At 41.4% G+C, this 15,899-nt stretch overlaps 6 non-coding genes across 6 annotated transcripts; all 6 read left to right on the plus strand.

The window, feature by feature from the left end:
* The first annotated feature begins 269 nt into the window (after positions 1-269).
* On the plus strand, positions 270-351 carry TRNAS-AGA (transfer RNA serine (anticodon AGA)). The gene has a single exon. It is a non-coding gene; the product is annotated as a tRNA-Ser (tRNA).
* A 1,289-nt stretch (positions 352-1,640) lies between these two features.
* On the plus strand, positions 1,641-1,712 carry TRNAH-GUG (transfer RNA histidin (anticodon GUG)). The gene has a single exon. It is a non-coding gene; the product is annotated as a tRNA-His (tRNA).
* A 1,499-nt stretch (positions 1,713-3,211) lies between these two features.
* On the plus strand, positions 3,212-3,293 carry TRNAS-AGA (transfer RNA serine (anticodon AGA)). Its single transcript has one exon. It is a non-coding gene; the product is annotated as a tRNA-Ser (tRNA).
* A 5,801-nt stretch (positions 3,294-9,094) lies between these two features.
* On the plus strand, positions 9,095-9,176 carry TRNAS-AGA (transfer RNA serine (anticodon AGA)). Its single transcript has one exon. It is a non-coding gene; the product is annotated as a tRNA-Ser (tRNA).
* Positions 9,177-10,465: 1,289 nt separating this feature from the next.
* On the plus strand, positions 10,466-10,537 carry TRNAH-GUG (transfer RNA histidin (anticodon GUG)). The gene has a single exon. It is a non-coding gene; the product is annotated as a tRNA-His (tRNA).
* A 1,499-nt stretch (positions 10,538-12,036) lies between these two features.
* TRNAS-AGA (transfer RNA serine (anticodon AGA)) lies at positions 12,037-12,118 on the plus strand. Its single transcript has one exon. It is a non-coding gene; the product is annotated as a tRNA-Ser (tRNA).
* The last annotated feature ends 3,781 nt before the right edge of the window (positions 12,119-15,899 follow it).

Consider the following 15,899-nt stretch of genomic DNA (forward strand, 5'->3'; position numbering starts at 1 on the left):
TAGACTTCTGTAATATGGGCCATATACTAAAAGCAGCACGAAAACAGAGTGCAATAGGGTCCAAAAAACTTGAGTGACCCATGAGAGTATGCATGCAAGCCTATGGTATTCCAAACTAGAGATATACGCATGCAATTTTTGTTTTTACGAGAGAATGTGCCTGCTGAAAAAAACATTATTTTTTAAAAGTGCATTGCAGAATATCAGGAATTTGCTGTGGGACACCTTAAAAACTTGCATACAGATTATGTGCACACACCTTACAGTCAGTTGTTGTGGCCGAGTTGTTAAGGCGATGGACTAGAAATCCATTGGGGTCTCCCCGCGCAGGTTCGAATCCTGCCGACAACGAGAATCTTTTTAACATCGGCTACAATTTCAGAAGTTAACCTTTAGTATTTCTTCCATGTCAGTTTTATAAATAGGTGGCTTATTTTGGTGTCACTATTGCCATATCACATATTTATTATCGCTCCCCCTTTCATATCTTTGCTATAACTCTCGTCCTTCATTAGCGCTGGTGCAAACGCTTCAAATTATTATACCCTGGCTCTCTCGGTCATACCTGTGCATGCACTTGAAACTTACTTTACCAATAAAAGAAGCAAATAGAGAAATAAAATAAAAGTACTAGCTGGATTAGGCAAACACACTTCATAAAACTGCATTTTCTTTTCTATTCTCCCCCGTGTTACAAGCTTAACTGCTCCCTCTGTAATTTCTCCTAACCTGCTGTTCCTGGAAGAGAATTTCATCTACAAGCTCTTTCTGTGTTTTTTCCTAGTCTTTTCTTTCCCTTTTCTTAGATTTGTAACTGTTCCTTTACGTGCTCTACTGAGGCACCATTAATCTCATTTGAGCTCCTTGTACCTGCTGCTGTTTTCTCCACACCTCATACTGTCTTTTCCCTCTTTCTCTCTTTCTCTGCGGTTGGTGGCTACTTTCCAAAGCGTCTGATGCCCCAATGTTCCTTCGTCTTGTTGTCAGACGTGAATTTGAAAAGCAACAAAATTAACAAGCCTTTACCACTCACACATGGCAGAAGTTTATACTTTAATTCAATGAGCTAAGAAAAGTGTGTTGTGGGGCCCCTACGAGCCATGGTGCTTGCTTCATCATAATTAGGCATGCAGTCATTAGCCACAGCTCTGATTATGGGTCACTGAGGTCAGTTTCAATAATTCCTCAAAAACCTAACCATGCAGTCCCCCCTAACTGTGTAGTTATCTTGCTTTACTGCTGTTTGTGTGATTAGCTGGGAGGAGCTCACGGCAGCATCCTCCCAATAAAAGTGTAGATGGACCGTTCCTTAACTCTTTCTTGCTTCACATACAGATGGCTTGAGGAGGTACAGGGGAGATGCAGGTCTAATAAACAGAAAAGAATATCTGCGCCAGGTTTGTTTCTCTGCATTGGTGTCCCATCACAGGCCCACCAGTGTATGTGTGATCTTTGACTCCTGCCAGTTCACAAGCAGGCGGCCAGGAAACGGTTTCAGCCTATCAACCACTGAGGAGATAAAGCCTTTGTATAAGGAATGAGGAAGCAATGAACACATTCAGCCTATCACAGGAGTAGCCCTGAGTGTTCCGAATTATAATTTCTTCATGTCACTGTACGTTATTGAGCCCAAGTAGCTCGCCGTGATCGTATAGTGGTTAGTACTCTGCGTTGTGGCCGCAGCAACCTCGGTTCGAATCCGAGTCACGGCATTGTGGTTGGCAATGTCACGGCAGTTGGGTTTTTCCTTTACAGAATTCCCAAATGTACCAGTTGTTTTTGTAAAATGTCTATTAAAAACAGATCCTTTTCAATATTTAAACGATCTAACGACACATTATTTAAACACACATGATTATAAGATGTAGGTATACTGTACTTACTGACATAAATTATCGTTCTTGAACATATTTGCGGTAAGGGGAGCGGAGCTCTCCCCCAGGCCAATCAGAATGCAGATGAATGCAGTTGCTGTTGAGTGACCTGTGTTGTGGCTGTCTACAGGGAATGCACATATGTAGCTGTCCCGCAGCCCAATCCAGACGTCAATCGAAGACAGGTTTCAATGCAAATAGAGCAGTAAGTGCAGAGAAATGCTCACTCTCTAAAAATGGCATTTATACAATAGTAAGATTAAATCCAACCTCACCAGTAGATAGGATTTATCAATAAATAAATAAAGCTTCTCCTCTCTGATATGGAATTACCCCCCAAAAAGTATAAGGGAATACCCAATGCTAACCTATGAGAGGGGCAGACCTCACAGTAGTGAAAAATGTAATAGACTGTTTGATACTACTAGGACATACAAACTACCACAGTACATGTCTTACCTTTTACTTACATAGCATGATGCCCCTAGGACTACCTAGGGCCTACCTTAGGGGTTACTGATATGTAATAAAATTGGAGTTTAAGGCTTGGCAAGTGGTTTTAAATGCCAAGTCGTAGTGGCAGTACACTGCAGCACAGGCACTGCAGTAGCAGGCTTGAGACAGGCTTGAAATGCTATTTCTTTGGGCGGCACAATCAGTCCCTGGGTATATGGTATACCACTTTACAAGGGGCTTTCAAGTAAATTAAATCTGTCAGTCAGGTATACTCCAATTATACACATGATTAGGGAAGAAGCACGTGCACTTCAGCAGTGATTAGTAGCGATAAAGTGATCAGAGTCCTAAGGCCAACAAAAAGATACAGCAAAATGCGGAGGTGAAAACCAATAAGGTGGGGTTGGGACCACCTTAAGAATGCAAGGTCTAACAAAAACGAACTAAGGATACCATGAGTAAAACATCAGGTTTCTCTACAGCATTTGGTGAGACAAGTGGGCCTTCTTTTATCTTCCATAAATGCCATCCTTCCTGGACCCCTTTATTATATAGCTCTTCCAGGAATAAATATAAAGCACTTACAAAGGAGCCTCAAATACTCAAAGATGGTAGACTTCTGTAATATAGGCCATGTACTAAAAGCAGCACGAAAACAGAGTGCAATAGGGTCCAAAAAACTTGAGTGACCCATGAGAGTATGCATGCAAGCCTATGGTATTCCAAACTAGAGATAGACGCATGCAATTTTTGTTTTTAGGAGAGAATGTGCCTGCTGAAAAAAAAATTATATTTTAAAAGTGCATTGCAGAATATCAGGAATTTGCTGTGGGACACCTTGAAAACTTGCATACAGATTATGTGCACACACCTTACAGTCAGTTGTTGTGGCCGAGTGGTTAAGGCGATGGACTAGAAATCCATTGGGGTCTCCCCACGCAGGTTCGAATCCTGCCGACAATGAGAATCTTTTTAACATCGGCTACAATTTCAGAAGTTAACCTTTAGTATTTCTTCCATGTCAGTTTCATAAATAGGTGGCTTATTTTGGTGTCACTATTGCCATATCACATATTTATTATCGCTCCCCCTTTCATATCTTTGCTATAACTCTCGTCCTTCATTAGCGCTGGTGCAAACGCTTCAAATTATTATACCCTGGCTCTCTCGGTCATACCTGTGCATGCACTTGAAACTTACTTTACCAATAAAAGAAGCAAATAGAGAAATAAAATAAAAGTGCTAGCTGGATTAGGCAAACACACTTCATAAAACTGCATTTTCTTTTCTATTCTCCCCCGTGTTACAAGCTTAACTGCTCCCTGTGTAATTTCTCCTAACCTGCTGTTCCTGGAAGAGAATTTCATCTACAAGCTCTTTCTGTGTTTTTTCCTAGTCTTTTCTTTCCCTTTTCTTAGATTTGTAACTGTTCCTTTACGTGCTCTACTGAGGCGCCATTAATCTCATTTGAGCTCCTTGTACCTGCTGCTGTTTTCTCCACACCTCATACTGTCTTTTCCCTCTTTCTCTCTTTCTCTGCGGTTGGTGGCTACTTTCCAAAGCGTCTGATGCCCCAATGTTCCTTCGTCTTGTTGTCAGACGTGAATTTGAAAAGCAGCAAAATTAACAAGCCTTTACCACTCACATATGGCAGAAGTTTATACTTTAATTCAATGAGCTAAGAAAAGTGTGTTGTGGGGCCCCTACGAGCCATGGTGCTTGCTTCATCATAATTAGGCATGCAGTCATTAGCCACAGCTCTGATTATGGGTCAATGAGGTCAGTTTCAATAATTCCTCAAAAACCTAACCATGCAGTCCCCTCTAACTGTGTAGTCATCTTGCTTTACTGCTGTTTGTGTGATTAGCTGGGAGGAGCTCACGGCAGCATCCTCCCAATAAAAGTGTAGGTGGACCGTTCCTTAATTCTTTCTTGTTTCACATACAGATGGCTTGAGGAGGTACAGGGGAGATGCAGGTCTAATAAACAGAATAGAATATCTGCGCCGGGTGTGTTTCTCTGCATTGGTGTCCCATCACAGGCCCACCAGTGTATGTGTGATCTTTGACTCCTGCCAGTTCACAAGCAGGCGGCCAGGAAACGGTTTCAGCCTATCAACCACTGAGGAGATAAAGCCTTTGTATAAGGAATGAGGAAGCAATGAACACATTCAGCCTATCACAGGAGTAGCCCTGAGTGTTCCCAATTATAATTTCTTCATGTCACTGTACGTTATCGAGCCCAAGTAGCTCGCCGTGATCGTATAATGGTTAGTACTCTGCGTTGTGGCCGCAACAACCTCGGTTCGAATCCGAGTCACGGCATTGTGGTTGGCAATGTCAGGGCAGTCGGGTTTTTCCTTTACAGAATTCCCAAATGTACCAGTTGTTTTTGTAAACTGTCTATTAAAAACAGATCCTTTTCAATATTTAAACAATCTAACAACAAATTATTTAAACACACATGATTATAAGATGTAGGTATACTGTACTTACTGACATAAATTATCGTTCTTGAACATATTTGCGGTAAGGGGAGCGGAGCTCTCCCCCACGCTAATCAGAATGCAGATGAATGCAGTTGCAGTTGAGTGACCTGTGTTGTGGCTGTCTACAGGGAATGCACATATGTAGCTGTCTCGCAGCCTAATCCAGACGTCAATCGAAGACAGGTTTCAATGCAAATAGAGCAGTAAGAGCAGAGAAATGCTCACTCTCTAAAAATGGCATTTATTCAACAGTAAGATTAAATCCAACCTCACCAGTAGATAGGATTTATCAATAAATAAATAAAGCTTCTCCTCTCTGATATGGAATTACCCCCCAAAAAGTATAAGGGAATACCCAATGCTAACCTATGAGAGGGGCAGACCTCACAGTAGTGAAAAATGTAATAGACTGTTTGATACTACTAGGACATACAAACTACCACAGTACATGTCTTACCTTTTACTTACATAGCATGATGCCCCTAGGACTACCTAGGGCCTACCTTAGGGGTTACTGATATGTAATAAAATTGATGTTTAAGGCTTGGCAAGTAGTTTTAAATGCCAAGTCGAAGTGGCAGTACACTGCAGCACAGGCACTGCAGTAGCAGGCTTGAGACAGGTTTGAAATGCTATTTATTTGGGCGGCACAATCAGTCCCTGGGTATATGGTATACCACTTTACAAGGGGCTTTCAAGTAAATTAAATCTGTCAGTCAGGTATACTCCAATTATACACATGATTAGGGAAGAAGCACGTGCACTTCAGCACTGATTAGTAGCGATAAAGTGATCAGAGTCCTAAGGCCAACAAAAAGATACAGCAAAATGCGGAGGTGAAAAGCAATAAGGTGGGGTTGGGACCACCTTAAGAATGCAAGGTCTAACAAAAACGAACTAAGGATAACATGAGTAAAACATCAGGTTTCTCTACAGCATTTGGTGAGACAAGTGGTCCTTCTTTTATCTTCCATAAATGGAATCTTTCCCGGACCCCTTTATTATATAGCTCTTCAAGGAAAAAATATAAAGCACTTACAAAGGAGCCTCAAATACTCAAAGATGGTAGACTTCTGTAATATCGGCCATATACTAAAAGCAGCACGAAAACAGAGTGCAATAGGGTCCAAAAAACGTGAGTGACCCATGAGAGTATGCATGCAAGCCTATGGTATTACAAACTAGAGATATACGCATGCAATTTTTGTTTTTAGGAGAGAATGTGCCTGCTGAAAAAAACATTATTTTTAAAAAGTGCATTGCAGAATATCAGGAATTTGCTGTGGGACACCTTGAAAACTTGCATACAGATTATGTGCACACACCTTACAGTCAGTTGTTGTGGCCGAGTGGTTAAGGCGATGGAATAGAAATCCATTGGGGTCTCCCCGTGCAGGTTCGAAACCTGCCGACAATGAGAATCTTTTTAACATCGGCTACAATTTCAGAAGTTAACCTTTAGTATTTCTTCCATGTCAGTTTTATAAATAGGTGGCTTATTTTGGTGTCACTATTGCCATATCACATATTTATTATCGCTCCCCCTTTCATATCTTTGCTATAACTCTCATCCTTTATTAGCGCTGGTGCAAACGCTTCAAATTATTATACCCTGGCTCTCTCGGTCATACCTGTGCATGCACTTGAAACTTACTTTACCAATAAAAGAAGCAAATAGAGAAATAAAATAAAAGTGCTAGCTGGATTAGGCAAACACACTTCCTAAAACTGCATTTTCTTTTCTATTCTCCCCCGTGTTACAAGCTTAACTGCTCCCTGTGTAATTTCTCCTAACCTGCTGTTCCTGGAAGAGAATTTCATCTACAAGCTCTTTCTGTGTTTTTTCCTAGTCTTTTCTTTCCCTTTTCTTAGATTTGTAACTGTTCCTTTACGTGCTCTACTTAGGCGCCATTAATCTCATTTGAGCTCCGTGTACCTGCTGCTGTTTTCTCCACACCTCATACTGTCTTTTCCCTCTTTCTCTCTTTCTCTGCGGTTGGTGGCTACTTTCCAAAGCGTCTGATGCCCCAATGTTCCTTCGTCTTGTTGTCAGACGTGAATTTGAAAAGCAACAAAATTAACAAGCCTTTACCACTCACACATGGCAGAAGTTTATACTTTAATTTAATGAGCTAAGAAAAGTGTGTTGTGGGGCCCCTACGAGCCATGGTGCTTGCTTCATCATAATTAGGCATGCAGTCATTAGCCACAGCTCTGATTATGGGTCACTGAGGTCAGTTTCAATAATTCCTCAAAAACCTAACCATGCAGTCCCCCCTAACTGTGTAGTTATCTTGCTTTACTGCTGTTTGTGTGATTAGCTGGGAGGAGCTCACGGCAGCATCCTCCCAATAAAAGTGTAGATGGACCGTTCCTTAACTCCTTCTTGCTTCACATACAGATGGCTTGAGGAGGTACAGGGGAGATGCAGGTCTAATAAACAGAATAGAATATCTGCGCCAGGTGTGTTTCTCTGCATTGGTGTCCCATCACAGGCCCACCAGTGTATGTGTGATCTTTGACTCCTGCCAGTTCACAAGCAGGCGGCCAGGAAACGGTTTCAGCCTATCAACCACTGAGGAGATAAAGCCTTTGTATAAGGAATGAGGAAGCAATGAACACATTCAGCCTATCACAGGAGTAGCCCTGAATGTTCCGAATTATAATTTCTTCATGTCACTGTACGTTATTGAGCCCAAGTAGCTCGCCGTGATCGTATAGTGGTTAGTACTCTGCATTGTGGCCGCAGCAACCTCGGTTCGAATCTGAGTCACGGCATTGTGGGTGGCAATGTCACGGCAGTTGGGTTTTTCCTTTACAGAATTCCCAAATGTACCAGTTGTTTTTGTAAAATGTCTATTAAAACAGATCCTTTTCAATATTTAAACGATCTAACGACAAATTATTTAAACACACATGATTATAAGATGTAGGTATACTGTACTTACTGACATAAATTATCGTTCTTGAACATATTTGCGGTAAGGGGAGCGGAGCTCTCCCCCAGGCCAATCAGAATGCAGATGAATGCAGTTGCATTTGAGTGACCTGTGTTGTGGCTGTCTACAGGGAATGAACATATGTAGCTGTCTCGCAGCCCAATCCAGACGTCAATCGAAGACAGGTTTCAATGCAAATAGAGCAGTAAGTGCAGAGAAATGCTCACTCTCTGAAAATGGCATTTATACAATAGTGAGATTAAATCCAACCTCACCAGTAGATAGGATTTATCAATAAATAAATAAAGCTTCTCCTCTCTGATATGGAATTACCCCCCAAAAAGTATAAGGGAATACCCAATGCTAACCTATGAGAGGGGCAGACCTCACAGTAGTGAAAAATGTAATAGACTGTTTGATACTACTAGGACATACAAACTACCACAGTACATGTCTTACCTTTTACTTACATAGCATGATGCCCCTAGGACTACCTAGGGCCTACCTTAGGGGTTACTGATATGTAATAAAATTGGAGTTTAAGGCTTGGCAAGTAGTTTTAAATGCCAAGTCGAAGTGGCAGTACACTGCAGCACAGGCACTGCAGTAGCAGGCTTGAGACAGGTTTGAAATGCTATTTCTTTGGGCGGCACAATCAGTCCCTGGGTATATGGTATACCACTTTACAAGGGGCTTTCAAGTAAATTAAATCTGTCAGTCAGGTATACTCCAATTATACACATGATTAGGGAAGAAGCACGTGCACTTCAGCACTGATTAGTAGCGATAAAGTGATCAGAGTCCTAAGGCCAACAAAAAGATACAGCAAAATGCGGAGGTGAAAAGCAATAAGGTGGGGTTGGGACCACCTTAAGAATGCAAGGTCTAACAAAAACGAACTAAGGATAACATGAGTAAAACATCAGGTTTCTCTACAGCATTTGGTGAGACAAGTGGGCCTTCTTTTATCTTCCATAAATGCAATCTTTCCCGGACCCCTTTATTATATAGCTCTTCCAAGAAAAAATATAAAGCACTTACAAAGGAGCCTCAAATACTCAAAGATGGTAGACTTCTGTAATATGGGCCATATACTAAAAGCAGCACGAAAACAGAGTGCAATAGGGTCCAAAAAACTTGAGTGACCCATGAGAGTATGCATGCAAGCCTATGGTATTCCAAACTAGAGATATACGCATGCAATTTTTGTTTTTACGAGAGAATGTGCCTGCTGAAAAAAACATTATTTTTTAAAAGTGCATTGCAGAATATCAGGAATTTGCTGTGGGACACCTTGAAAACTTGCATACAGATTATGTGCACACACCTTACAGTCAGTTGTTGTGGCCGAGTGGTTAAGGCGATGGACTAGAAATCCATTGGGGTCTCCCCGCGCAGGTTCGAATCCTGCCGACAACGAGAATCTTTTTAACATCGGCTACAATTTCAGAAGTTAACCTTTAGTATTTCTTCCATCTCAGTTTTATAAATAGGTGGCTTATTTTGGTGTCACTATTGCCATATCACATATTTATTATCGCTCCCCCTTTCATATCTTTGCTATAACTCTCGTCCTTCATTAGCGCTGGTGCAAACGCTTCAAATTATTATACCCTGGCTCTCTCGGTCATACCTGTGCATGCACTTGAAACTTACTTTACCAATAAAAGAAGCAAATAGAGAAATAAAATAAAAGTACTAGCTGGATTAGGCAAACACACTTCATAAAACTGCATTTTCTTTTCTATTCTCCCCCGTGTTACAAGCTTAACTGCTCCCTCTGTAATTTCTCCTAACCTGCTGTTCCTGGAAGAGAATTTCATCTACAAGCTCTTTCTGTGTTTTTTCCTAGTCTTTTCTTTCCCTTTTCTTAGATTTGTAACTGTTCCTTTACGTGCTCTACTGAGGCACCATTAATCTCATTTGAGCTCCTTGTACCTGCTGCTGTTTTCTCCACACCTCATACTGTCTTTTCCCTCTTTCTCTCTTTCTCTGCGGTTGGTGGCTACTTTCCAAAGCGTCTGATGCCCCAATGTTCCTTCGTCTTGTTGTCAGACGTGAATTTGAAAAGCAACAAAATTAACAAGCCTTTACCACTCACACATGGCAGAAGTTTATACTTTAATTCAATGAGCTAAGAAAAGTGTGTTGTGGGGCCCCTACGAGCCATGGTGCTTGCTTCATCATAATTAGGCATGCAGTCATTAGCCACAGCTCTGATTATGGGTCACTGAGGTCAGTTTCAATAATTCCTCAAAAACCTAACCATGCAGTCCCCCCTAACTGTGTAGTTATCTTGCTTTACTGCTGTTTGTGTGATTAGCTGGGAGGAGCTCACGGCAGCATCCTCCCAATAAAAGTGTAGATGGACCGTTCCTTAACTCTTTCTTGCTTCACATACAGATGGCTTGAGGAGGTACAGGGGAGATGCAGGTCTAATAAACAGAAAAGAATATCTGCGCCAGGTTTGTTTCTCTGCATTGGTGTCCCATCACAGGCCCACCAGTGTATGTGTGATCTTTGACTCCTGCCAGTTCACAAGCAGGCGGCCAGGAAACGGTTTCAGCCTATCAACCACTGAGGAGATAAAGCCTTTGTATAAGGAATGAGGAAGCAATGAACACATTCAGCCTATCACAGGAGTAGCCCTGAGTGTTCCGAATTATAATTTCTTCATGTCACTGTACGTTATTGAGCCCAAGTAGCTCGCCGTGATCGTATAGTGGTTAGTACTCTGCGTTGTGGCCGCAGCAACCTCGGTTCGAATCCGAGTCACGGCATTGTGGTTGGCAATGTCACGGCAGTTGGGTTTTTCCTTTACAGAATTCCCAAATGTACCAGTTGTTTTTGTAAAATGTCTATTAAAAACAGATCCTTTTCAATATTTAAACGATCTAACGACACATTATTTAAACACACATGATTATAAGATGTAGGTATACTGTACTTACTGACATAAATTATCGTTCTTGAACATATTTGCGGTAAGGGGAGCGGAGCTCTCCCCCAGGCCAATCAGAATGCAGATGAATGCAGTTGCAGTTGAGTGACCTGTGTTGTGGCTGTCTACAGGGAATGCACATATGTAGCTGTCCCGCAGCCCAATCCAGACGTCAATCGAAGACAGGTTTCAATGCAAATAGAGCAGTAAGTGCAGAGAAATGCTCACTCTCTAAAAATGGCATTTATACAATAGTAAGATTAAATCCAACCTCACCAGTAGATAGGATTTATCAATAAATAAATAAAGCTTCTCCTCTCTGATATGGAATTACCCCCCAAAAAGTATAAGGGAATACCCAATGCTAACCTATGAGAGGGGCAGACCTCACAGTAGTGAAAAATGTAATAGACTGTTTGATACTACTAGGACATACAAACTACCACAGTACATGTCTTACCTTTTACTTACATAGCATGATGCCCCTAGGACTACCTAGGGCCTACCTTAGGGGTTACTGATATGTAATAAAATTGGAGTTTAAGGCTTGGCAAGTGGTTTTAAATGCCAAGTCGTAGTGGCAGTACACTGCAGCACAGGCACTGCAGTAGCAGGCTTGAGACAGGCTTGAAATGCTATTTCTTTGGGCGGCACAATCAGTCCCTGGGTATATGGTATACCACTTTACAAGGGGCTTTCAAGTAAATTAAATCTGTCAGTCAGGTATACTCCAATTATACACATGATTAGGGAAGAAGCACGTGCACTTCAGCAGTGATTAGTAGCGATAAAGTGATCAGAGTCCTAAGGCCAACAAAAAGATACAGCAAAATGCGGAGGTGAAAACCAATAAGGTGGGGTTGGGACCACCTTAAGAATGCAAGGTCTAACAAAAACGAACTAAGGATACCATGAGTAAAACATCAGGTTTCTCTACAGCATTTGGTGAGACAAGTGGGCCTTCTTTTATCTTCCATAAATGCCATCCTTCCTGGACCCCTTTATTATATAGCTCTTCCAGGAATAAATATAAAGCACTTACAAAGGAGCCTCAAATACTCAAAGATGGTAGACTTCTGTAATATAGGCCATGTACTAAAAGCAGCACGAAAACAGAGTGCAATAGGGTCCAAAAAACTTGAGTGACCCATGAGAGTATGCATGCAAGCCTATGGTATTCCAAACTAGAGATAGACGCATGCAATTTTTGTTTTTAGGAGAGAATGTGCCTGCTGAAAAAAAAATTATATTTTAAAAGTGCATTGCAGAATATCAGGAATTTGCTGTGGGACACCTTGAAAACTTGCATACAGATTATGTGCACACACCTTACAGTCAGTTGTTGTGGCCGAGTGGTTAAGGCGATGGACTAGAAATCCATTGGGGTCTCCCCACGCAGGTTCGAATCCTGCCGACAATGAGAATCTTTTTAACATCGGCTACAATTTCAGAAGTTAACCTTTAGTATTTCTTCCATGTCAGTTTCATAAATAGGTGGCTTATTTTGGTGTCACTATTGCCATATCACATATTTATTATCGCTCCCCCTTTCATATCTTTGCTATAACTCTCGTCCTTCATTAGCGCTGGTGCAAACGCTTCAAATTATTATACCCTGGCTCTCTCGGTCATACCTGTGCATGCACTTGAAACTTACTTTACCAATAAAAGAAGCAAATAGAGAAATAAAATAAAAGTGCTAGCTGGATTAGGCAAACACACTTCATAAAACTGCATTTTCTTTTCTATTCTCCCCCGTGTTACAAGCTTAACTGCTCCCTGTGTAATTTCTCCTAACCTGCTGTTCCTGGAAGAGAATTTCATCTACAAGCTCTTTCTGTGTTTTTTCCTAGTCTTTTCTTTCCCTTTTCTTAGATTTGTAACTGTTCCTTTACGTGCTCTACTGAGGCGCCATTAATCTCATTTGAGCTCCTTGTACCTGCTGCTGTTTTCTCCACACCTCATACTGTCTTTTCCCTCTTTCTCTCTTTCTCTGCGGTTGGTGGCTACTTTCCAAAGCGTCTGATGCCCCAATGTTCCTTCGTCTTGTTGTCAGACGTGAATTTGAAAAGCAGCAAAATTAACAAGCCTTTACCACTCACACATGGCAGAAGTTTATACTTTAATTCAATGAGCTAAGAAAAGTGTGTTGTGGGGCCCCTACGAGCCATGGTGCTTGCTTCATCATAATTAGGCATGCAGTCATTAGCCACAGCTCTGATTATGGGTCAATGAGGTCAGTTTCAATAATTCCTCAAAAACCTAACCATGCAGTCCCCTCTAACTGTGTAGTCATCTTGCTTTACTGCTGTTTGTGTGATTAGCTGGGAGGAGCTCACGGCAGCATCCTCCCAATAAAAGTGTAGGTGGACCGTTCCTTAATTCTTTCTTGTTTCACATACAGATGGCTTGAGGAGGTACAGGGGAGATGCAGGTCTAATAAACAGAATAGAATATCTGCGCCGGGTGTGTTTCTCTGCATTGGTGTCCCATCACAGGCCCACCAGTGTATGTGTGATCTTTGACTCCTGCCAGTTCACAAGCAGGCGGCCAGGAAACGGTTTCAGCCTATCAACCACTGAGGAGATAAAGCCTTTGTATAAGGAATGAGGAAGCAATGAACACATTCAGCCTATCACAGGAGTAGCCCTGAGTGTTCCCAATTATAATTTCTTCATGTCACTGTACGTTATCGAGCCCAAGTAGCTCGCCGTGATCGTATAATGGTTAGTACTCTGCGTTGTGGCCGCAACAACCTCGGTTCGAATCCGAGTCATGGCATTGTGGTTGGCAATGTCAGGGCAGTCGGGTTTTTCCTTTACAGAATTCCCAAATGTACCAGTTGTTTTTGTAAACTGTCTATTAAAAACAGATCCTTTTCAATATTTAAACAATCTAACAACAAATTATTTAAACACACATGATTATAAGATGTAGGTATACTGTACTTACTGACATAAATTATCGTTCTTGAACATATTTGCGGTAAGGGGAGCGGAGCTCTCCCCCACGCTAATCAGAATGCAGATGAATGCAGTTGCAGTTGAGTGACCTGTGTTGTGGCTGTCTACAGGGAATGCACATATGTAGCTGTCTCGCAGCCTAATCCAGACGTCAATCGAAGACAGGTTTCAATGCAAATAGAGCAGTAAGAGCAGAGAAATGCTCACTCTCTAAAAATGGCATTTATTCAACAGTAAGATTAAATCCAACCTCACCAGTAGATAGGATTTATCAATAAATAAATAAAGCTTCTCCTCTCTGATATGGAATTACCCCCCAAAAAGTATAAGGGAATACCCAATGCTAACCTATGAGAGGGGCAGACCTCACAGTAGTGAAAAATGTAATAGACTGTTTGATACTACTAGGACATACAAACTACCACAGTACATGTCTTACCTTTTACTTACATAGCATGATGCCCCTAGGACTACCTAGGGCCTACCTTAGGGGTTACTGATATGTAATAAAATTGATGTTTAAGGCTTGGCAAGTAGTTTTAAATGCCAAGTCGAAGTGGCAGTACACTGCAGCACAGGCACTGCAGTAGCAGGCTTGAGACAGGTTTGAAATGCTATTTATTTGGGCGGCACAATCAGTCCCTGGGTATATGGTATACCACTTTACAAGGGGCTTTCAAGTAAATTAAATCTGTCAGTCAGGTATACTCCAATTATACACATGATTAGGGAAGAAGCACGTGCACTTCAGCACTGATTAGTAGCGATAAAGTGATCAGAGTCCTAAGGCCAACAAAAAGATACAGCAAAATGCGGAGGTGAAAAGCAATAAGGTGGGGTTGGGACCACCTTAAGAATGCAAGGTCTAACAAAAACGAACTAAGGATAACATGAGTAAAACATCAGGTTTCTCTACAGCATTTGGTGAGACAAGTGGTCCTTCTTTTATCTTCCATAAATGGAATCTTTCCCGGACCCCTTTATTATATAGCTCTTCAAGGAAAAAATATAAAGCACTTACAAAGGAGCCTCAAATACTCAAAGATGGTAGACTTCTGTAATATCGGCCATATACTAAAAGCAGCACGAAAACAGAGTGCAATAGGGTCCAAAAAACGTGAGTGACCCATGAGAGTATGCATGCAAGCCTATGGTATTCCAAACTAGAGATATACGCATGCAATTTTTGTTTTTAGGAGAGAATGTGCCTGCTGAAAAAAACATTATTTTTAAAAAGTGCATTGCAGAATATCAGGAATTTGCTGTGGGACACCTTGAAAACTTGCATACAGATTATGTGCACACACCTTACAGTCAGTTGTTGTGGCCGAGTGGTTAAGGCGATGGAATAGAAATCCATTGGGGTCTCCCCGTGCAGGTTCGAAACCTGCCGACAATGAGAATCTTTTTAACATCGGCTACAATTTCAGAAGTTAACCTTTAGTATTTCTTCCATGTCAGTTTTATAAATAGGTGGCTTATTTTGGTGTCACTATTGCCATATCACATATTTATTATCGCTCCCCCTTTCATATCTTTGCTATAACTCTCATCCTTTATTAGCGCTGGTGCAAACGCTTCAAATTATTATACCCTGGCTCTCTCGGTCATACCTGTGCATGCACTTGAAACTTACTTTACCAATAAAAGAAGCAAATAGAGAAATAAAATAAAAGTGCTAGCTGGATTAGGCAAACACACTTCCTAAAACTGCATTTTCTTTTCTATTCTCCCCCGTGTTACAAGCTTAACTGCTCCCTGTGTAATTTCTCCTAACCTGCTGTTCCTGGAAGAGAATTTCATCTACAAGCTCTTTCTGTGTTTTTTCCTAGTCTTTTCTTTCCCTTTTCTTAGATTTGTAACTGTTCCTTTACGTGCTCTACTTAGGCGCCATTAATCTCATTTGAGCTCCGTGTACCTGCTGCTGTTTTCTCCACACCTCATACTGTCTTTTCCCTCTTTCTCTCTTTCTCTGCGGTTGGTGGCTACTTTCCAAAGCGTCTGATGCCCCAATGTTCCTTCGTCTTGTTGTCAGACGTGAATTTGAAAAGCAACAAAATTAACAAGCCTTTACCACTCACACATGGCAGAAGTTTATACTTTAATTTAATGAGCTAAGAAAAGTGTGTTGTGGGGCCCCTACGAGCCATGGTGCTTGCTTCATCATAATTAGGCATGCAGTCATTAGCCACAGCTCTGATTATGGGTCACTGAGGTCAGTTTCAATAATTCCTCAAA

The sequence above is a fragment of the Lissotriton vulgaris genome, unplaced genomic scaffold, assembly GCF_964263255.1.
Source record: "Lissotriton vulgaris unplaced genomic scaffold, aLisVul1.2 SCAFFOLD_301, whole genome shotgun sequence".
In the NCBI taxonomy this organism is placed as follows: domain Eukaryota; kingdom Metazoa; phylum Chordata; class Amphibia; order Caudata; family Salamandridae; genus Lissotriton; species Lissotriton vulgaris.